The sequence below is a fragment of a genome, unplaced genomic scaffold (assembly GCF_019419815.1).
Source record: "Pyrus x bretschneideri cultivar Hongxiangsu unplaced genomic scaffold, Pyrus_bretschneideri_v1 Contig42, whole genome shotgun sequence".
Classification (NCBI taxonomy): Eukaryota; Viridiplantae; Streptophyta; class Magnoliopsida; order Rosales; family Rosaceae; genus Pyrus; species Pyrus x bretschneideri.
Window position 1 is genome coordinate 820,701 of NW_025999746.1, and position 20,791 is coordinate 841,491.

Sequence of the window (20,791 nt, forward strand, 5' to 3'; positions counted from 1 at the left end):
TCACACTTGTAAATGAATTATTATGAAATTTTTAATGTGCTTTGGTATTTTAAATTGCTTTGTATTTTAATGTGCATTGGAAATTTTTAATCTCACTTATGTAAGATTAATTAGTAATTTAAAATTATCAAACTAACTTTTTTTCTTAATGGGTTGAAACGGGTTACCCGTGTGTAAACCTATTATGAACCCGTTATTAACGGATTCTTAACGAGTGATCCGATAACGATTCGATTACTTATCATGTTGACCCAAAATCCATTATTTTCATGTCGTTTTTGTGTCGTGGTAACGAATCATATAAAAAAAATTGCCAAGTCTATGCCATAACATTCAATTACTGACTGACAAAGGAAAAAATGAAGTTATTGATTGGATTATCACAATTTATATAACAAGATGTGATAAGTGATGGTAATCACCTCACAGCAATTAGTGATTTTTTTTTTTTATCTTATTGCATGTTAATTTAACACATTACTTATATAGTATAAAAATGTGATAATTTTAATATTACTCGATAAAATTTTCAAAATGTCAGGGAGAATAGTTTTGTATCACTTAAGTGTATCATCTAATGTGATGATTGATGTGTGTGTGTGTGTGTGTGTGTGTGTGTGTGTATGTATGTATATCATTTCAATTAATGAGTTTAATCTGACTGATGTTGAGAATGAATTTCACATTGATGGAATGAGAGACTTTGCTTGGAGAGATTTTGTCAAGTACACAATTCAAACGGTACTCCAAATGTTATAATAAAATGAAGGAGATGATATATTTTTAATGTCTTTCCACTTTATGACATATGAAGTACTCGCTTGAATACCGGGTACTTGAAAAAATCTCTCACTTATATGAACTTATAAATAAATTAGGCTATTTTCAGTATTAGTAATTAATTTTATAGTAGCACTTCAAATTTTATTCGCAAATGTTGATTGCATGTATAATTTGTCACATCAACATTAGTCGGAAAATTTTCGTTACAAGAATCATTCATATTCGGAAATATACCTGCCCACTGTCTCTTCATCTCTGCGTTTATGCTCTGGCTTTGATGGTTTTGTTAGTTTTCTAGCTCTCCTTTCGATTTTCTTTCTCGTCTTTCGACCTTTGATGTGATGAAATACAAATCATTGCCTTCTCAGAGAATAATATCCTTCGCTATAAACTAAAAAATATAGAACCTTTTCTTCTGAGAATAATATGTGAATTATTGATGAAGAGAATCTATATACGTAGTGTTTTTATTCTTAAACTTATTGAAATAATTTGTAATATTAATTTCGTGAGCCATAGAAAAAAGTACAGGCACACATTCGGATTATGTTCCTTAATTAAGATCTATATGACAGGTTGTTTCGATAATGGCATTGTGAACTTGATGACATATACTGGAGAGAACTTGGATAACAAACCTATTTTTCTTTAGGGGAAACTTAATATGAGTCCAATTTTATGAGCCATTATTAGTTATAGTCCAATTTTGTTTTAAATTTTGGGTTAGGTCCAGTGATTTATTATCCACTTAAGCTTATTTGTATTTTCTTGCCAAATTTACCCTCAAATTGACTAATTAAGTAATTACTGTTTTTTTTAATTTGTGATTAATGTTAATCTTATCCTTAATTATAGGATTAGGGGTTGAAATCTCTTTTTTTCTTCTCATTTCCCCAACCGTTAATTTCTCTTTTCTTGTTTCAATTCTTTTTTCTTGTTTCTCCCTCACAATATATTTCTCTTCCTGTGTTATTTGCTGAGTAATCTTCTTCCATAATATTCCTCTTCTCCTCATCTTCCATAAGAATGATGAATATACATTTGATTGGTTAAAAAAAAAAATTGCATTAGTGTTTTGGATTCTTCGTCTTTTTTTTTTTTTTTTTTTTTTGCTTCTTTTTCTTATATATATATATATATATTTTTTTTTTTTGAAGTTCTATCGAATTAGCATTTTCTCTAGTGTTTCCTCCCTCAATATCATTTTTCTTCCCCATTTTTTTTTCGTTTTATCTACCTATATCACTTGTCCTTTTTTTATATTTTTTTATATTATAATGTACATGTATCATGAATAATTGTATTTATGTACCTATATATATATATATATATGTTATATTCTGTTGATAATTTAAGATTAATTGTGTTTATCTACCTGTACCACAGGATTTTTTTATAATACTCTACCCATATTAGAGATTAATTGCATATGTATCATATGTTATTTTGTTTGTAAATTAACTACCTGCATCGCAAATTGATTGCATTGCATACCTGCAACACAGATTAGTTGCATTATCTACCTACACCATAGTTTAATTAGATATTATTTAAATATATCTTCATGACATATTTTGTATTTATGTACCTATATCATAGGTTTTTTTTTCTTTTTGTGATCTACTTTTATCAAGAATGTATATCACGGTAGATTTTGTTGTTGATAAACATGCCATGAATTTTAATTTTAATTTTTTTTCCTTGGATATTGAATAGATTAAAGGCTTTAATGATTCAAAATTTGGATAAATCAAGAAATTTAAATATATTTTCATTTAGATTATAAAAGGGCAAAATAGACATAAAAAAGATCAGTTGAACCTAAACTAATAAGGCACATGGAATTGGACTCAATTGGAAAGTAGCTCAATTTTTTAGACTCGGATCTAAATGCCCCTTTTCTTTAATACATCAAGCTCCTCTTGTTCGAACTCACCTACAGACATGAGCAATCCTTGAAGTCTTATTTAGTGGTTCAAATTTAGAAATTCGAAAATAATGGTTTAAAGTCTTCAACATGTCTAAAGACTAAACAATTGTGTATTTTCCAAAATTTATCAACTCTTGGGTTCAATTGGGGTCACAAGAGAGGCCCGCTTTACTGCATGCTAGCTAGCAGTTCAGAGGTCTTTCAAGAAGGTCTTGATGGTACTCATAGCGGAATTACTTATATGTTTTATTCTATTTTGTTAGGTTTTTGATGTGAAAACTTTACATTTTTCAACAATCTTTTATCTATTCGAATCCAAGGCTTTAAGCATAAATGATCGATGATGGTTTAACATTTGAGCTTAAAAGTTGTAGCATTTCTACAGGGGTGGAATAATAACACACGGTAGTGCTATCAACACACGAATGTTTACATCTTATGCACTTCTCTTAATTTCCGACTATCAAATCAAATTAATTAAAAAATATCAATAGACAAAAATTAATAAAAGTATGTAAAAAGTAAAAAAGAGTGAATCGCACTGCTCATAACAAAATACACCTCTTAAGTTGAGGGTCAATTTTAATAAAGGGCAGGCGGAACTGTTCAATTTTTTCAATTTCCGGCTCAAGGGTTAGCAATTGAAACCACAAAATCTCAAACTGTGCTGGTCTTTCATTAACTGTTAGCCTGTACCTCGTGAGTGCATTTTGTGGTAAAAACTATGATAAAAAAAGAGGCTTGCCCTTAAGAAGTAAATTGATTCTTATTAGGGGAGTGATATTCATGCCTTTTGTTCGTGATAATGTATATTCAGAAGCTTATAGGCAGACATAATACTATTCAAAGAGGTTACCTAGCTAGCTTGTTGATATGACTAAACAAGCATATCCCTGCAATGTTGAGATGCCTAGAGTTGACATAAATTGCATAAACAAGATGAAACTTTTGGTATTACGCACAAATGGTTTCAATTCCTAATGCCGGGGTCGGCAATAAAGCTAAAGATTTTCCTAAGATAAACAAGTTAATGATTCATACTTGTTGCAACTTTCATATTGTTTAAGAACTAATTAGAGAAAACAGAATATTACTTTCTCTGTTGAAGCACCCATTTAGCAGATATTAATCATTTTCAATGAAGTTAGTGAAAGTTAGTGATGTATTTAACAAAAGAAAGATTCACTCGTTTTAAATGAACAAAAGGTGTTACTACAAGTCTCTAGCATTTTAGCAATATTTAAGATTATGTCATTAGCTTGTACTTGGAGACTAAGAGTGAGGAAGCAACACGAACATAATCTTCTTTTCTTTTCCATTCTTTTAGACGTTAAATCACAATCAAGAACATAATAATTTTGAGTTATATTCCCATTTAACCAAAGGTTCTATGCTTAGTGCTTACTAATTAGATGGTTGATTAATTACGATGGGACTGTTTCTTTCCCATGGATTTATAATTTCAGTAAGGTTACAATGCATAAACTGGTGAACACCAGTCATGTTTTGCTGGTACCATCACAAAACAACCCCACTAAAATTTTTCTTTGAACTTTAGACTAAAACGCAAAAAGAAGTTCCTCCAGATATCACTTGCACATAAATGGAGGTTTATTCCGATTTCACCAAAAGGTAAAAACAGCATATCCCATATTCGGATGTTTGAAGGAATGGAACAAATATTTACTGATTGAACTTATATATTTCCCTTCTGTAACTAAATTTACAATTTCATCATTCCCAAGCTATGATGAGCTGGTGGACTTTTAAATATCATGACAAGGTTTGCTGTGCCAAAGCTCCGCAAGTACAAAACTTTGTCGTCACAATTGGCCAAGTTACCCTTCACCCTACAATAAACAAAAATATTATTATAGTTGGAATCTAATTTGGTGTCTTAAGTATTACTTTTCTTCGATTAAAAGTATGAAGTTTTAAGTTTGACTTTTCTAAAATGAGTTTGTTGTCACATTGTTGCTAACTTAGGCAGAAAATAGACAACTTTCATTTTGCATTTTATTTTTTTTCAATAAATTGTAAGAAACTTGTCGAATACTTAAAGGAGCACACATTATATGTTTGTTCCCCATGTTTTCATTATGTTCCAATACTTCATAATATATGCGTCGTTCTATTTTGTAGTTTATGATGAAATTATATATATATATATATATATATATTAAGTATAAACATACACTTATATATATGAAATATAATGGATTTAGTTAAATCCGCCTAGTCCACCTAGGTGCTAGGCCCCAACTCACCGCCTAACTAACGCCTAGCGTCTTTTAGAACCTTAAAATTTAAATTAAAATTTTGCTTTTCTTTTTTGTTAAATGAAAATAGCATTATTAGGACAAAAGCTAGAACCTACAGAGAAGGCCCAAACTGAGGACCAGTGAATACAACAAACTAAAGTAGAGTGTTGAAGAGATACAAAGGAAATGACACTACAAAACCAAAGGCAGCGTCACCCCCTAAATACCCAAGTAAAAACCAACTCAATGAGGACAAGATAGGCCATCTTTATTGAGAATGTAAAACATCGCAGATGGGGGCTGGTTGACCCATGTAAAAACCCTCATCTCCGAGTTTTTAGAAGACGCCAACCAATCCGCTGCCTTATTAGCTTATCTAAGAACTCAAGACCAATGACAGACCTAAATGCTTCCCTAAGTTGAGCAGCTTTTCGAAGGACAGGGAAAGCCTCCCATCTGCCAATATGGAACAATTTAAAGGACTGTTTTGTTTGAATCCGACGTCATGACGATCTTGTGAAATCCAAGCTGGTTGCCAAGTAAGCAACCTTCCAAGACAGCCAGAGCCTCAACCACCTTGACCCTTGGAGCCTTGAACTTGGATTTCCTAACTGCAAAGAAATTGCCTTTAGAATCTCTGATCGTGACACCAGCATTCCCTGACTAGATATTGAATTCTAGCTAGCATCCACATTAACTTTGTAGAAAGAGGGTTCTAGAGGGGACCAAACAATGCAACGATGGGTATCCCCATGTCTTGGCTCGATTGTGTGGCTAAGTTCTACGATTTTCCCCCAGGAAAACCCTAGTGGCACACTTAGGGCTAGTTTGGTATTGTTATATTTAAAAAATAATAATTAAAAATAAATAAAATAAAATAAAATAAAAACTTTTTAGAAGCAAGGTAGACCCTATTTTTGTTTTCTATGCTTTTCTATTGTCATTAATAACAGTTTTTTTTTAAAAAAAAATTTTTTGTTTGTTTTACCAATCACATTTGATATTCAAATTTTTTAATAAGTTGTTTTTTTTTTTTTTTTTTTTTTTTTTAAAGCATGACAATCCCAAACTAGCCCTTAGTTTCATGGATAACCTGTAAAGGAGAAACATATTTATGGTTGAAAACTGCATTACTCCTTGCCTTCCATATGTTCTAGCACGTTAAAGCAACCAAAGTCATAATCATAGCCCCATCTTGCTTGGTTCCCAAATTCGCATCCACTGAAAATTGCAGCTAGACGCTAAATGTGGTGACTTCCATCTTATTAACCTTATAATTAAGTTGTTCACTAAACCACACCGGCTCCACTCACGGACATAAGAATAGCCAATATTCAATAGACTCATCATGGTCATTACAAATGGAGCAGATTGAAGTAGGAGCCGAATGCCTCTTAGAAAGTTCTACCATAGTTGCAACACCTCTGTGTTAAATTTTTCACATGAAGCTTTTAATTTTTGTAGGGTACCTAGTTTCCAGATGCCCTTCCAAAACTAATTACTTATCATCATTGACGAGGATGGGCATCGTTGCCTATTCGAGCCATTCCTTTCATATAGCCAATGGCATCCCGACTTCACCATGAATTGACCTCTTTTTTCCACAGGCCAGATTAAACGGTCACTGCTTCCAGATTCCCAAGTTGTAACTCATTTATCATATACACACACTGCAAAATGAGTGTTCAAATAGGCCCCAAATCCCACTCACTAGAAGTAGGGCATATTATGGAGTTAACCATCTGATCAGAATTGACAGTGACTCCACTCCTAAGAGTAAGATGAACATTGGGAAGAAAAGGGAGCCATCTATCCATCTGGATCCCCACACTGCAACCATTCATCATTGCCAATGAGCTTTCCTTAGTAAGATCTTTCGTCTTTCCAATAAACTAGCCCAAGCCCAAGATGCCCTACTTCCTTGTTTAGCACCTAAAAATGAAGTATTTGGAAAGTACCTAGCTTTAAGGAGTCTCACCTAAAGAAAATCCAGCTCATTCAGTATTCGCCAGCATTACTTCGCTTGGAGAGCAAGTTTGAATTCCTGCACGTTCCTAAAGCATAAACTGTTGGAAGTATGCCCACAAAGCCACTCATTTGATGTAATAGCTTTTTGGAATACTTATTGTGTTAAACTTTTATATGTTTAATAGAAGGGCAAAGCTTATTGTTAATCACTATTTATAGTATCTTGTGTTTAAGCAATAAGGGAATCCAAGGAATGTATTTGATCTAAGAGACAAGTGATTTAAGTTAGTTAAATTAACGAGACCTTTCTCTTATGTTCATTCCTAAAACGTTCCTAGCCATAGGATTGCCAATTGGGCATTGACAATCCGCTAAGGTTAGTATGTGTTATGTCGACTCAAGCGTGAGTATGAACTAGTCTCAAGTCATTTAGTGTTGGACACTAAGGCAAACACATAGGTGCTCGAAAGAGTAATCGAGTACACTGAACAACGATCAAACAAAAGTTCGAACATACATGTCATGTGAGAACTCAATAGTTGCAATATGCAAAGTAGTCCTTTGACCTGAGGCATCATTGATGTCTAATGGTTAGGTCCTTGATCTTTGATTATGTCAACGGCATTCCATTGGAGTGTCCACGGCATTGTTGGGGTCAAGCTATCTAGTCATGTAGGCATATGAATGTACAACAAGGGATCTCTAACCTTCCATGATGGAAGGAGAATACTCTAAGATATGATTCGAGAGTCTTTGGCCAAAGCATATGAATATGACTAAGGAAGATGTTCCAAATCTTATTCAATTGAATCATATAGAGAAGTATCACATTGGATAGTAGACATGAAACAAACTATCACTTAAACAATGTGATTAAGAGTATTGTATTAGAGAAGGACCGTATTGCATTGTAGTTGTAACTGGATAGGTTCTCCAACCACTTCTACTTAGCTTGGGTAACCATGACATGCTGCTAGGCGTCACCCATGGTTTGTGGAAGCCCTAAAGATTAGCAAACACTAATTTAAGGGAGAATTGAAATGTGGTTTCAATTCACAATCGATCGTTAAGAGTAACATCGCCCACTACCTCGCTAATTGGAACCTAATGGATCGTACACCGAGTAAAGATATAAGTGAAGAAATTATATGAAATGGATAAGCAATTAAATGGTTTAATTGAAGAATGGTCAAGATTAATTAAATAGTTAATTAATTATACGAAACGTTCGTATTGGGCGTTTAAGTTAGTTTTGGGCTTCGGGGCACAAAAACGTTTTGGTCCACAAGGCCCATTATGTTTAAGTTGTATGACAACTAAAACAAAATGGGCAATTAAGCCCAAATACATTATATGGCCGGCCATAACCTTAAGGGTAGTGAATTTGGCTTAATTGCAAGTTTGCCACTCCAATGTGAGGTGGTATAAAGACATCTTTATAGCCATTTCACCCTAAGGGTTTCTAATTGAATTTGGGTGAAACCTATTCTCTCATTACCTTAGGTGAGGAACATCTAGCAATCTTTCTTACCTAAGTCATCCATTTCATCTTCACACAACATCTTTGGTGTGGAGACTTAGAGACACTAAACTTTTGGTGTTTTGGAGAACAAATCCTCAAATCCTCAAAGAAGAAAATGAGCACTAAAAGGGAGGAAATCACAAGGAAGATTCAAGGAGCAAGGAGGTGACTTGAAGGCCCTCCACTTGGGTGAATCCCTTGTGCAATCAAGGATGAGCTTCAAGGGTAAAGAATCTCTAAATTCTTATTCTCTTTAATTTTGTTAAAGAGTCTTATGGTTCACCATATACTAGGCTTTGAAAGTCATGGGTTTTATGAATTGTTTTTGAATGCATGCCTACTTTAAAGAGTTATTAGTTTGCATATGTATTCAAATGTTCTTACATGTTCTTAGCTAGGACAAAATTTTTCCTTCATAAACCTCCATCACCTCTCGGTAAGCCCAACATTTCCCAGCTATCCCGGCGAACTTTTCTTTCATCCTCATTTTGACCCCACCAAAATCCTGTTAAAAATGAATTGAATTCTTGACAAAGAAAGACAAAAAAATTTAAATATATTAATTGGATAAACTAAACTGCTTGGCCCACCGCTTTTATGAGCATTTCCTTCCTAGATTGTGACAGAAGACCTTCTTTCCAACCCTAAACTTTCTTCAACAGCTAATCCTTAACATACGCTACAACATGCCGTTTTGATCTCCCCCAGATTGTTGGCATACCAAGGTAGTTCCCAGAATTATCAACTGTTGGCATACCCATAATTGCACATAGCTCATCGGCCATGCCTCTATAAGTAGCACTAAAATATATACTCATTGTTTTAGGATCACTTGATGCCTTGAAGCCGAACAATATACGTTTGGAATCTAGACTATATTCCTATAGTTTTGGTGGTGACTTGTAGGAAAATAAAAGTGTCATCAACAAAGAATATGTATGAAATACTGGGCCCATTTAAGCTGATTTTAATACCATGCACATATCCCATCTCAGACGCTTGCAGAATGAGCATTGATAGAACATCGCTTACAATTAGGAAAATATATGGGGACAAAGGGTCCTTTTGCCGTAAGCCACGGGATAGGGAGAATTTTTTCCAAGTTGGCCATTGACGATAACTGAGAAATATACAGTTTTGATGTATTGCATAACCATCACAACCCACTTTCTATCGAACCCTATTCTAACCATAACCTGCTCCAAAAGGTCTCACTCAACCGGATTGTAGACCTTGCTCATGTCAAGCTTAATCCCCTAATTCGAACTTTTGTTTTGCCCTTCTCAATTTGAGAAAAAATGAAAAACCTTGTGAGCCATCATACTATTATCTTGGACCTGTCGACTAGCCACAAAAGCATTTTCCATAGGGGAAATCAATTCGGGTAACAGAGGTTTGAGACAGTTAGCAATGACTTTAGATAAAGCCTTATAAGAGAAATTACAAGGGTTAATAGGCCTGAACTGAGCAACACTCTCCGGGTTTAAGACCTTTGGTATCCTCTTAGGGCAGGCTTCTAAAAAAATTAAATCACAGTAGTTTTGGTACAGTCTGGCCCCGGACCCTTTGGCTACCCATCTGGAAGATAGAATCATCCACCTCCTTGTCATTTATTGGGTAAATGAGACAAGAGTTCATCTTTCGAGTTACCTTTTGTGTGATATTATCCATGATATTGACCTAGTCTCTTGGTACCTCTAAAGTGAATAAAGCTTTATAATGATTTTTCATAGTGCTTCTTATTCCTTTTGGGTTGTTAATCCAAATGCCACTATTGTCTTTGATCTTGGAAACCTTGTTGTGTCGTCGACATTGAATTATGGATTGGTAAAAGAAGGCAATATTAGCATCCCCATCATGTAACCATTTCCTTTTGGACTGATGTTTCTAACATATCTCATCTTGCTCCCATGATATATCGATATGCATATTACAAGGAATCGATTCGTTCAATATTTCCCTCACAATTCCTTTGGAGATCACCCAAGTGTTATGAAATCTCCTCAATGTTAATTCTTCTATGTTCGAATTTCCTCTTGCTTCATTCCTTCAACCAGTTGCAACACAAGTTTAACTTTTTCTACCAATTAGCCAACCATCTACCATCACACTACTTATCCCAACACTTCTTGATTATGTCCAGACATTCCACCTTTTTGGTCCAAAAGGATTCAAACCTGAATAGACATTTTCCTTTGACAGCCCAAGGTTCATTGTTGATAAGAATTGGGCAGTGATCATAACCAAAGTCAAATCATGTGTAATAGTGATGTTCGGCCAACATTCTCGCCACAAAACATTGATCATGCCACGATCAAGTCACTCCTCCACTAGGTGGCCAGTCCTCATTCCCCTCCAAGTAAACTTGGAACCATTAAACCCCAAATCCATCAACCCAGTCCCATTTATAAATTTCTATAGGAAGCGGTGCCAGTTTAGCATCACTTATCCTCCCCCGAATTTTTCTTAATTCCAAAAGAACTCGTTAAAATCCCCACTACAGAAGCAGGGCATGCAGCATGTTCCAAGAGTACTCTCCATCCATTTCCAGAAGTCTTCCTTTCAGTTGATAGAGGATGCTGTAAGCCTATGTTGCTATAAACCATCATTGGGATCCTTGTTCACATACGTGAGAATCAATAACGGACTTTGAAGAAAAAAAGAACTTCCAAAGAGTTATTCCACTAGAGACTAAGTCCCCCTGCAGTTCCCACTAAGGGCACATCAAAACTATTACTATAACCCATCTTCCGATGAACTCCCTTGGTTATATGATTTTTCATTTTAGTTTCAGAAAGAAAAATCATAGAGGGCCTATGTTTCTTATGAGCCCATGTAGAGCTCGAACCACCATGTCCGACCCAAGACCACATCAATTCCAAAAAGGTGAATTTTCATGATTTGGTAGCTGTTTGAGGCCAGACATCACGGCCTAGAGATGAACATCCAATTTCCTTGCTTGCATTTCCTTTCGCTCTGCATTTGCTATTTCATCAAGATAATCCCAAAGTTCGTGTTGGGTGATAGAGACCTTCTGCTGGTTCTCCTCAGAGAATATAATCTGTTCACCTTCCAGGCATCTTTCCCTTAAGCTTTGCCTTTGGAATCTCTTATTTTCCCCACGGCGTCGTGTTGAGTTACCTTATCCCTTTTTTTTTATGAGAAGATTGAGACACACGTTCATCCGTGATGTTCGATCCCCTTTTCAACTTTATCTCTTCACCAATATCCTGAGGAAAATAAGATGGATTACTCCCTAGATTCTATTGCACCTCTTTGTTAACCATTATGACAATGGGCCTAAGGCTTAGATTTGTGGAACTCCCTTCTATTTCACTCTCAGGCATCATTTCACCAGAATTGTTTGAAAATGACTTGTTATAACCCTTCATCGATTTGAACTCTTTCCCATCGCAAGTCTTAGGTATGACCACATCCTAGGCATTTACTACTTCATTTGTTTCTTCTATCACTGCTGAGCCCGTTTAGGCTTTATTTTGTTGAAGCCCAATGAGATGCACATATTGGCCTTCAAACACATGATGGGTTAAGTGGGTGCTAGTCTCACCCAAAATCCATTGAAGAACGTCACCATTATGATTCCTTTTTCTGTTCAAAGCAAGGAACCTTCTTATTGCATTGCTCCTTGTAATGTGAACTTGATTGGACTAATAAGTCCCACTGATTGCACACCCAGACTTCCACCTTTCCCCAAGCGTCTACTCCCCTAGCCTTTGCGGACCAGCCCCCCCTTCTAACCTCCTTACTGGCCTTGCAGGTATTCCCTTCCTCGGGGGAGCATAACTGGCCTGGGAGTGTTATACACATCACAAACTGCTACAATTCTTGTCCATTCCCCATATCCAGTCGCACCTCCTCTTTTGGGCCAAATAAGCAATCTTAGTTCACATGTACAATCATACCACAACAGTAGCAAAAATCTTGCAACCTTTCATAACGAAACTCGATCCAAGATTCTTTGTTGTCCGACCTTGGGGAAGGGTGAGAGGGTGGGGGAGCACATGTGCAGGGAGGGTGAAAAAGACAGGGTAGATGGAACGGATATACACTGTTGTTTTAGGAAATATTATTATTGTTTTTTAGAAATACTAGAAGTTTGTAGGAAATATTAATTAAAATTTTTTATACATAGGAAAGATTAGAAATTTTTAGGAAATTAAATTTTTTTGATATATTAGAAGTTTTTAGGAAATATAAGAATTTTTCATATATTATAAATTTGTACAAAATATTTGAAATTTTTAGAAATTGATTGCAATTTTTTTCCATATATCCCAAGATTGTGAAGTATCCTTATAAGGGGAGAAGGAAGAATGAAGGTTGAATACAATCCAGAACATATGTGCGCACATCCTAAAGTCCACATGCAGTTGTATCACACAATGTGAGCCGTCATTCGCACTAGGTGTCCCATGACAACCTCTAAATGGAAGAGTGTCTCCACCGAGGTAAAGGAGGCAATAAAGGCAGCGCTCATGGTAAATGTGTTTTGTTTTTAAAATTTTATTATTTTTAATAATTTTACTTATTCAAGTTAATTACTTATTTAATTAGTGTACTTTTATAATAAATGAAATTTGTGTTTTGTCTATTTCTAAATGACTTTGAGATCGATCTAGAAGTGTTGGATATGTCTGACAACATAACTCGGCTATGGAATCAGTGTTTCAAGGAGTGGAAGTACAAGTTGCGCGTGCACTACAGGACTTTACAAACTCATGAAGAAGCTCTGAACAATTCACCCCATGGTTTTAAGCATAGGATGAACGATAGCTAGCTCTGCGGTTATTTTTAGAATTTATAATTTTTAGAAATGACGCCTTCCAGAGTCCTGAGATTAAATTTTTTTTTTTTTCATTTTAATATAATTGTACAAACATTTTAGTTTTAATAATAAAATGAAATTTTTTTGTATTGTGATATCTTATGGGATTAATATAATAAAAATTAGTTAATTAAAATTAAACATAATTTAATATAATTTATAGTATTTTTGTATTTAAAAAGGTTTGCAATGAAGTATGTCGTCAGGCAAGCCTTTTACATTTTTAAATTTATTTTTGTTTATACATCTTACCTGATGAAATTTTGGTTGGGTTAAATATATTATATTTATTATTTTTTTGGTAACTTAAAACTTTGCTAGATGAAATATTTTAGTCAAGCATGTAAGGTTCGTCAAGCAAAGTAGGACAATGCAATTTTGCTTGACGAAAAGATTGTCAAAACATCTGTTGGGCAAAGTACTATTGGCTGACGGCTTCTATTTTTGTCGGCAAAATTTCGTGCAACGAACATTGCCCGACAAATTTTTGTTGAACAAAACCTAAGGCAACGAAATGTCAGTTTGCACAACTAAATTTATTTGCCTAAAAACTGTCTTAGTGTGGGTACCTGTAGCTCCAATATAGACTTCGTTGATCAAGGACGAAGCCAAGAATTACTATTAGTGGGGTGACTTCAAGCTATAAAATCAAGCTAAAACAATCAACAAAACAAGCTCCACTGCTGCCCATCGAATCAGGGACTGTGCCGCCCGCCAATGCGGTCACCTTCTCTGAAGCTGGGCCATCCCAAGTAGCCCCACCAGAGCCCTCTTTTTTGATTCCGCCAGAGGTAGTGTCCCAAGACGCTCTTTGGGGCGCACTTGAGGATACGGCGCGGAGCCTAATGCAATCCCGCGCCTACCGGGCAACGGATCGCACCTTGGAGCACTTTTATTATGAGCAAAACGAGCTCGCTACGCTTCTCGCGGGCATGCTTCCTCAACGGGGCATTGTTGCGAATGCGGAAGACGTCTGGTGCGCTGTCTCTGCTCTCACCTATGATATATACAAGAATTTTGAGGGGCGCCAAAAAAGAATGAGGGCGCTAAAAAACTCATTGATTAATCGTCCGGAGGGCAAGGCGTGGCGAGACTTTATTCAGCATCTTCGGGAGCTCGGCGTCTCCGTAAATGCTGACGATGGCTCGAGGTAGAGCACTCAATGGGCTAGGGTGAGCTGAAGGGGGACAGCATCAGTTAGCGAAGCGCTGTAGTAGCGCCGAAGCCCTATGTTCTATAATGTTGAGCCAAGGACGCTTCGCCTTATCTATAGAAGCAGTCAACTGAGTTCTGAACGAATTAGCTCCTTGGTAATGGCTTAGACCTGGTTTGGTACTGAGGTGATTCTGAAACAAGCTGCTATCAAAAAAAGCTGGAAGTTGTTTTTGTGTTTGGTAAACACTCAACTCTAGCTTTTTTTCACAGTTTTGGGTGAAAAAAAACCAAAAACAAGAAGCTGCAAAACCCAGCTTTGAAAAACCGGCTTTTTTTCACATCTGTTTTACATAAAAGTTTACCAAACACACTAACACTGCTTTTTTTTTTTACAAAAACACTTTTACAAAAAAGTTTACCAAACACTCTGCTGCTTTATTTCACAGCTGCTTATTCTCACAGCACAACAGAAGCAGCTTTTTTTCAAAGCACAGCAATACCAAACCAGATAGAAAGCCCTATGATGGGAAACTACCACGTTAGGTTTGGAGAGAGATGGGACCGGTTATATAATAGGGGGAGCAGATGCAAGCTTTTTCTTTCAATAGCCGGCCAAATAACTACAGGATCATCGGTCTACTCTACCTCAATTCACCATTTCGAACCTTATACATAAGGTTTTTCCATACCAGCTTCTTCTACCTATACCTATATCTAGAATATTTGTTCAATTATTTACCAAACAATACATTTACAATTGTATTAAGGCATTTTCATGTTGTATATGGTGACGCAATGAACCCATATCCTAACTCCTAAGCATTATCCATATTAGATATATTAAATGGTAGAAACACTAGATATATGATAGTTAAGACATGTTAAATTTTTTCATAAACTTGAGTTCGTTCTAATTATATAGAAAGTTCTATATTATAAGAGTTAAAGAGCAATTATATTAGAATTGATCCATAATTGACCTTTCAAGATTTTCTTCAAAGTGCATTCATTAAGGACGGATGCCTCAAGTAGGGCTTGCATGGTTCCATCCATTGTTGATTGTGCATCATCATGTATGGTTGCTGTTGTTACTGCTCTTGGATACAAGAGTTTTAGGGCCACATTTGCATTGCTATTGTTGTTGAGTCTTTTGGCCAATATCCTTACTATTGTCGTTGTCATCATTATGTAAGTCAAGCACACTACTATCTTCATGCGCTCATATTTTCATCATCGTTATAGTCGTCATCATGACGTAAGTCAAGCACATCATTTTTATCATTTTCGTTGTCTACATCATGATTTTAAGTCGAACGCGCTACTCTAATCATCATCATCATTGTCGTCATCATCATCATGATGTAAGTTAAGCACATCATTTTTATCAATTTCGTTGTCTACATCATGATTTAAGTTGAATGAGCTACTCTAATCATCATCATCATCATCATCCATCATCATCATGATGTAAGTCAAGGTTCTAATAAAATGTAGCGAACCAAATCTTTTTAGATAGTAGACAATATTGATGTCTTTCTACAAATGTTGTCGGCGAGGCTTCAATTCATGAAAATGTCACATCATAGGCTCATTATCATTAAAAGCAAAACCATACCTCTGAATGTAAATGATAGGAGCATATTTAGGCGACTTACTTAGCTTGTTTTCGTGCATCTATGTTGTTAATTCATAGTTGTTTTAGTAGTTTAAGCCATTTTCGTGTGTTTTTAGGTTCATATGGCTAAGGAAGCAAAAAGATGCATTTTGGAGCATTTTGGAGCAAAATTGGGCTTGGAATGGATAGCATATGATTGGAGCCAAAGTGTTGGACGAATTTGAAGGCCTTGTATTCATTTTGGACATAAAACAAAGGGCCTAGCCCATTCTCTCTTAAACCAACCCCAAGGCCATGCATTTCCTTCCAATTCCAAAGCCCACAATCACTTCAAAAGCCATGCAAAGAACCATCCATTCCATCAAAAACAATCCATCAATTCACATGCAAAACCACCATTAACACACATGCACCCAAACAAAGCTAACCTAGCTAACCCTACATGCATTCTTTATGCAACTTTTCATCATTCCACCATTCATTCTTTATTCCACAAACAAGTCACATGCATTTCCACCTTCCTACTTCATCATTTCACCACATTCTCCCTCTTTAACTCATTTCATTATTCATTCACTTTGCATTCATTCAATTCCACCCCACATGCACCCTTTATTCTTCATCATTGCAACCATGGCACATTTACACCAACAAAACAACTCCCATGCCATGGCCTACTCATATTCCCATTTCTTTTCCAACATCTCACATGCATTTCCACCTTCCTACTTCATCATTTCACCACATTTTCCCTTTTATTTCCACATGCAATTCTTCATTATTGCAACCACAAACACCTTAAACAAATAGCCATATACATCTCCACTCCTCCTATAAATACCCTTGCATTCATTCATTCAAACATCATCTCATTTCATACATAACACACCACAAACACTTCCATTCTCCCTTCCCTAGCCGTGAGCTCCCATTCCCTTATAATCCAAACACCACTCCTCATCCATTTCCATAATTCCCCAATCCATTCAACACACCAACAACATCCGTTAGACCTTGTGCCACAATAAAGAGGAAGAGAAGAGTGCCTAAACGTTCATACAATTCAAGTTTGAGTAGTTGGAATGTTTAGGTGTTTCTTTGATTTCAATGCTTAAATTCAATTCTCTTTGTTTTGTACGTATGAGGAATGGAAGAGAAGAGTGCCTAAACGTTCATACAATTCAAGTTTGAGTTGTTGGAATGTTTAGGTGTTTCTTTGATTTCAAAGTTATGAGGAACTAAACCCCCCCTTTAGCTAGGGGGTGATTCGAAATATATGTTTATGCTTGCAATATGATTTGAGTACTTCTAATTACGTTTCATAAGTTGTGAATTCAATTTGTTTAACTATTTGATTGATAACCTATTTATGTATGTTTATTGAGAGTCGACGCTTAATTTTCATGCATGAATTTGACGCTAGAATATAAGTGAGTTTCACGTAATAGTTATGAACTTATATTCACAAGTAGTGGAGGTTGCTTATAAACAATCGCGTTAAACAAATTCTTGGCATAAGTTTCATGCAATCATAGTAACGAATGCCTCGTCAACACTTATAGTTTTCATATTGCTTAATGATTCTTGCTTGTATCTCTATTATGCAATTCATGTAGGGAACTTGTGAGGAATGCTTTGGATTGTCGTATGCAATCATCCAATTCATTAACTTAAGGAAAACTTGACGGTTAATTTAAGCGGACCTAATTAACCCGGGGCGTTGAGAATTCATGGTTTATTGAAATGCAATTAGAAATCTTTTTATTATGCAAGTGTAACATGTGTGGAGATGAACCCCTTGGCTAGCATCCATTCATTCCATTTCATCAATTTCATATTTACATTATGTTTTAATTGCAATTTGTTCATTTAGTTTAATTCCGTCCAAAACTCAATCCCCCTTTACTTTATTGTTCAATTTAGTTAGAAATCATTTTAGTTTGTGTTTTTAAAGCATTTTGAGTCTTTTGGTTTGTCTTAGTGTTTTAACGTTTAGTTTCACATTCTTTGAGTCTAGTTTAGTGTTTTATATTGTGTTTTTACGTTTTTGAAGTCAAATCCAAGTGGTTAACAATCCCTCCTAATCCCCGGTCCAGAACGATCCCTACTTATACTTATACTACAATTGACAAAAAGAGGGTTTAATTTGTGTGCGTATAAAACTCGCATCAGTAAACAACCAAGCTATCACTCAATCATTAATCTCACATTTTGTTATGCAGTGGTGTTTTGACAATATTCATAGTAGAAAACGCTTATTTACTGAAGTGGTTGCAACCGGTGACACAAAAACCAATATAAGAAAATTATACACTAACTTGTAGTTTTCACACCTCCCGGTCTTCACCAATTCCTTTGAAAGATCACTAATTCCTTCAATGATGGAAACTCACTATGCATCTTTATATCATGAATATAATTGTTAAGTTGAATTGGAACATTCATGAGGTCCACACGATCAAAATCTTGAAGATAAAATTGGCCGAAATGAATTATTTTTTGTTCCGCAAAAAAATCAAAATTATTCACAGGACTTAAACATGCCATATAAAGAAGCAACTCAATGCTTACCTCATTGAAGTGATCATTCATTTTTTTTAGTTGCATATCAAAGACTTGAAAATAAAAGTCCATAGGACAGTAATGGAAGTTTGTGAGTCTTGAAGCTTTACGCTTTGATATTCCAATACGAAATGTAAATCCTCCCTGTGAGGAACAATAGTTTCCTCACAACACTTTTGTGCATCATGAAGCAAGTTCTCAAAGTCATCATTTTCCGAAAATTGTAGTATTTGCTTGCGTACTTCCACTAACATCACTGTATTCAAAATATCTTGATTTCTCTTTAGTAATGCTTATGATAACTCATTTGTAATTTCTAATATAAGTCTCATAAAAAAAGGTGAAACACAAAATCAAAACTTTGTATTTTTTTTAATAACGTATTTGTTTCACTTAGATTATCTTGGTTGCAATCACCTTTAATCCACCTGCACTATAGGTTAAAACATAACAATAATACTAATTACAGTACCATAATGTGAGTTCCAACGTATACCACAATGACGTATAAGACTATTATAATAATTGTTTCCCTATTTCAAGAGCACCAATATCAAGAGTCTTCTTAATTTTTTTGTTGTTTCCCTCTAAATGCATCACGGTGCTTACACGAGGATTCAATAATATTAACCAAATTGCTTGCAGTTATGAAGAAAGTGGCAGCATCCTCATTTCCCATTGCTACGGCTATAAAAGCTAGTTGAAGTTCATATGCAAAACAATGAACATAAAATGTTTAAGGATATTTGCTCAAAATATTTGTTTTAAGACCATTTAGCTCACCTCTCATAGTACTACTTCCATCATAGCCTTGTCCTCGTAACTTAGACATACTCAAATTTATTGTAGCAAACAATCTCTCAATGACCTCTTCAAGTTTGATACTAGTTGTATATGAGACACATTAAAGACCCAAAAACCTTTCAATTACTTCTCCTTTGTTCATATAACGAATACCAATGTTGTTCTTGAGTTGAAACAACACGTGATTCATCAACCAAAACAGAAAAAACCCTATCGTCCATACCTTTAATGATTGTACCAAAGGCATAAGCTTGTACAAGATTTTTTGAAATTGGAAGAAATACACTTGAGATATTTAGGAGCATTCGCAAATGCAACATTCATAACTTTTTCATCATGATTGACAAGAAATTGCATAAGCTCCATTTAATTACCTTTATTGCTTGATTTCAACGACTCATCATGGGCACGAATAGGAAGACATTGTGGCAACAATTATCTAGTGCAATCAAGTGCGTCACTAAAAAAAATGTGATTAATGAAAGCTTCATTCGTTTGCTTGATCACAAAAGTTTCAATATGTTGCTTTTGTGTCACCAAATCTCTACCTTGTTGTGAAGATTTACTATGAAGACTTCAACCATCTCAGTGATGACATCCCTACCAGCATTTCCTACTTTATCAAAATCACATTTGAAAAGATAGCAATAAACGCAAAATGCAGCATCATTTGTTATACTTTATTTCAACCACCCAAAATTATCAAACCAACGGGTGATAAATCATCGATTGTCCTTCCCTATAACTTTTCTTGGCATTTTTTATGGGTTTTAAGTTGACAATGATCCTTTTGTAGATAGTGTCTATGAATTTTTTTTTCGCAATAATTAGTCTCATAATCGATCATTTGAGGTCTAAGTCTAGGATTTGCATGAAGATTAACCAATATTTCATCTAATTCAGTTACATCACTTTGTTGTTAAATACCCAGAATATTCGAAGGAGGACTACCGGGAATATTCTGAGAAGGAATACCTGAAATATTTGAAGGAGGATTTAGCACTGTTTCTTAGAGTATTGTTCCATTATGTAACTATATAATGAAAAAAGGTCTTAAGACTTTTAATCCTAGAGACTACTATGACTAATAACTAAGTAAAGCAACAATTCAATTAATCAATAATAAAAATCATATAAAAAATTTGAGGAAAACTAATAAAAAGGGCTTGAAAACCTTGAGTTTTAATGATAAGGACAAAATAAAAGGTAAAATGAATAGTACCATGACTTTTTAGTGTAAAAATGTGGTTTTTCGTTAAAGTGAACAGTACCGGGAACTTTTCGTTAAAGTTCCCTATAAATTATTCAATAATCACCAATTCAATTAAATCAACAATCAACAATT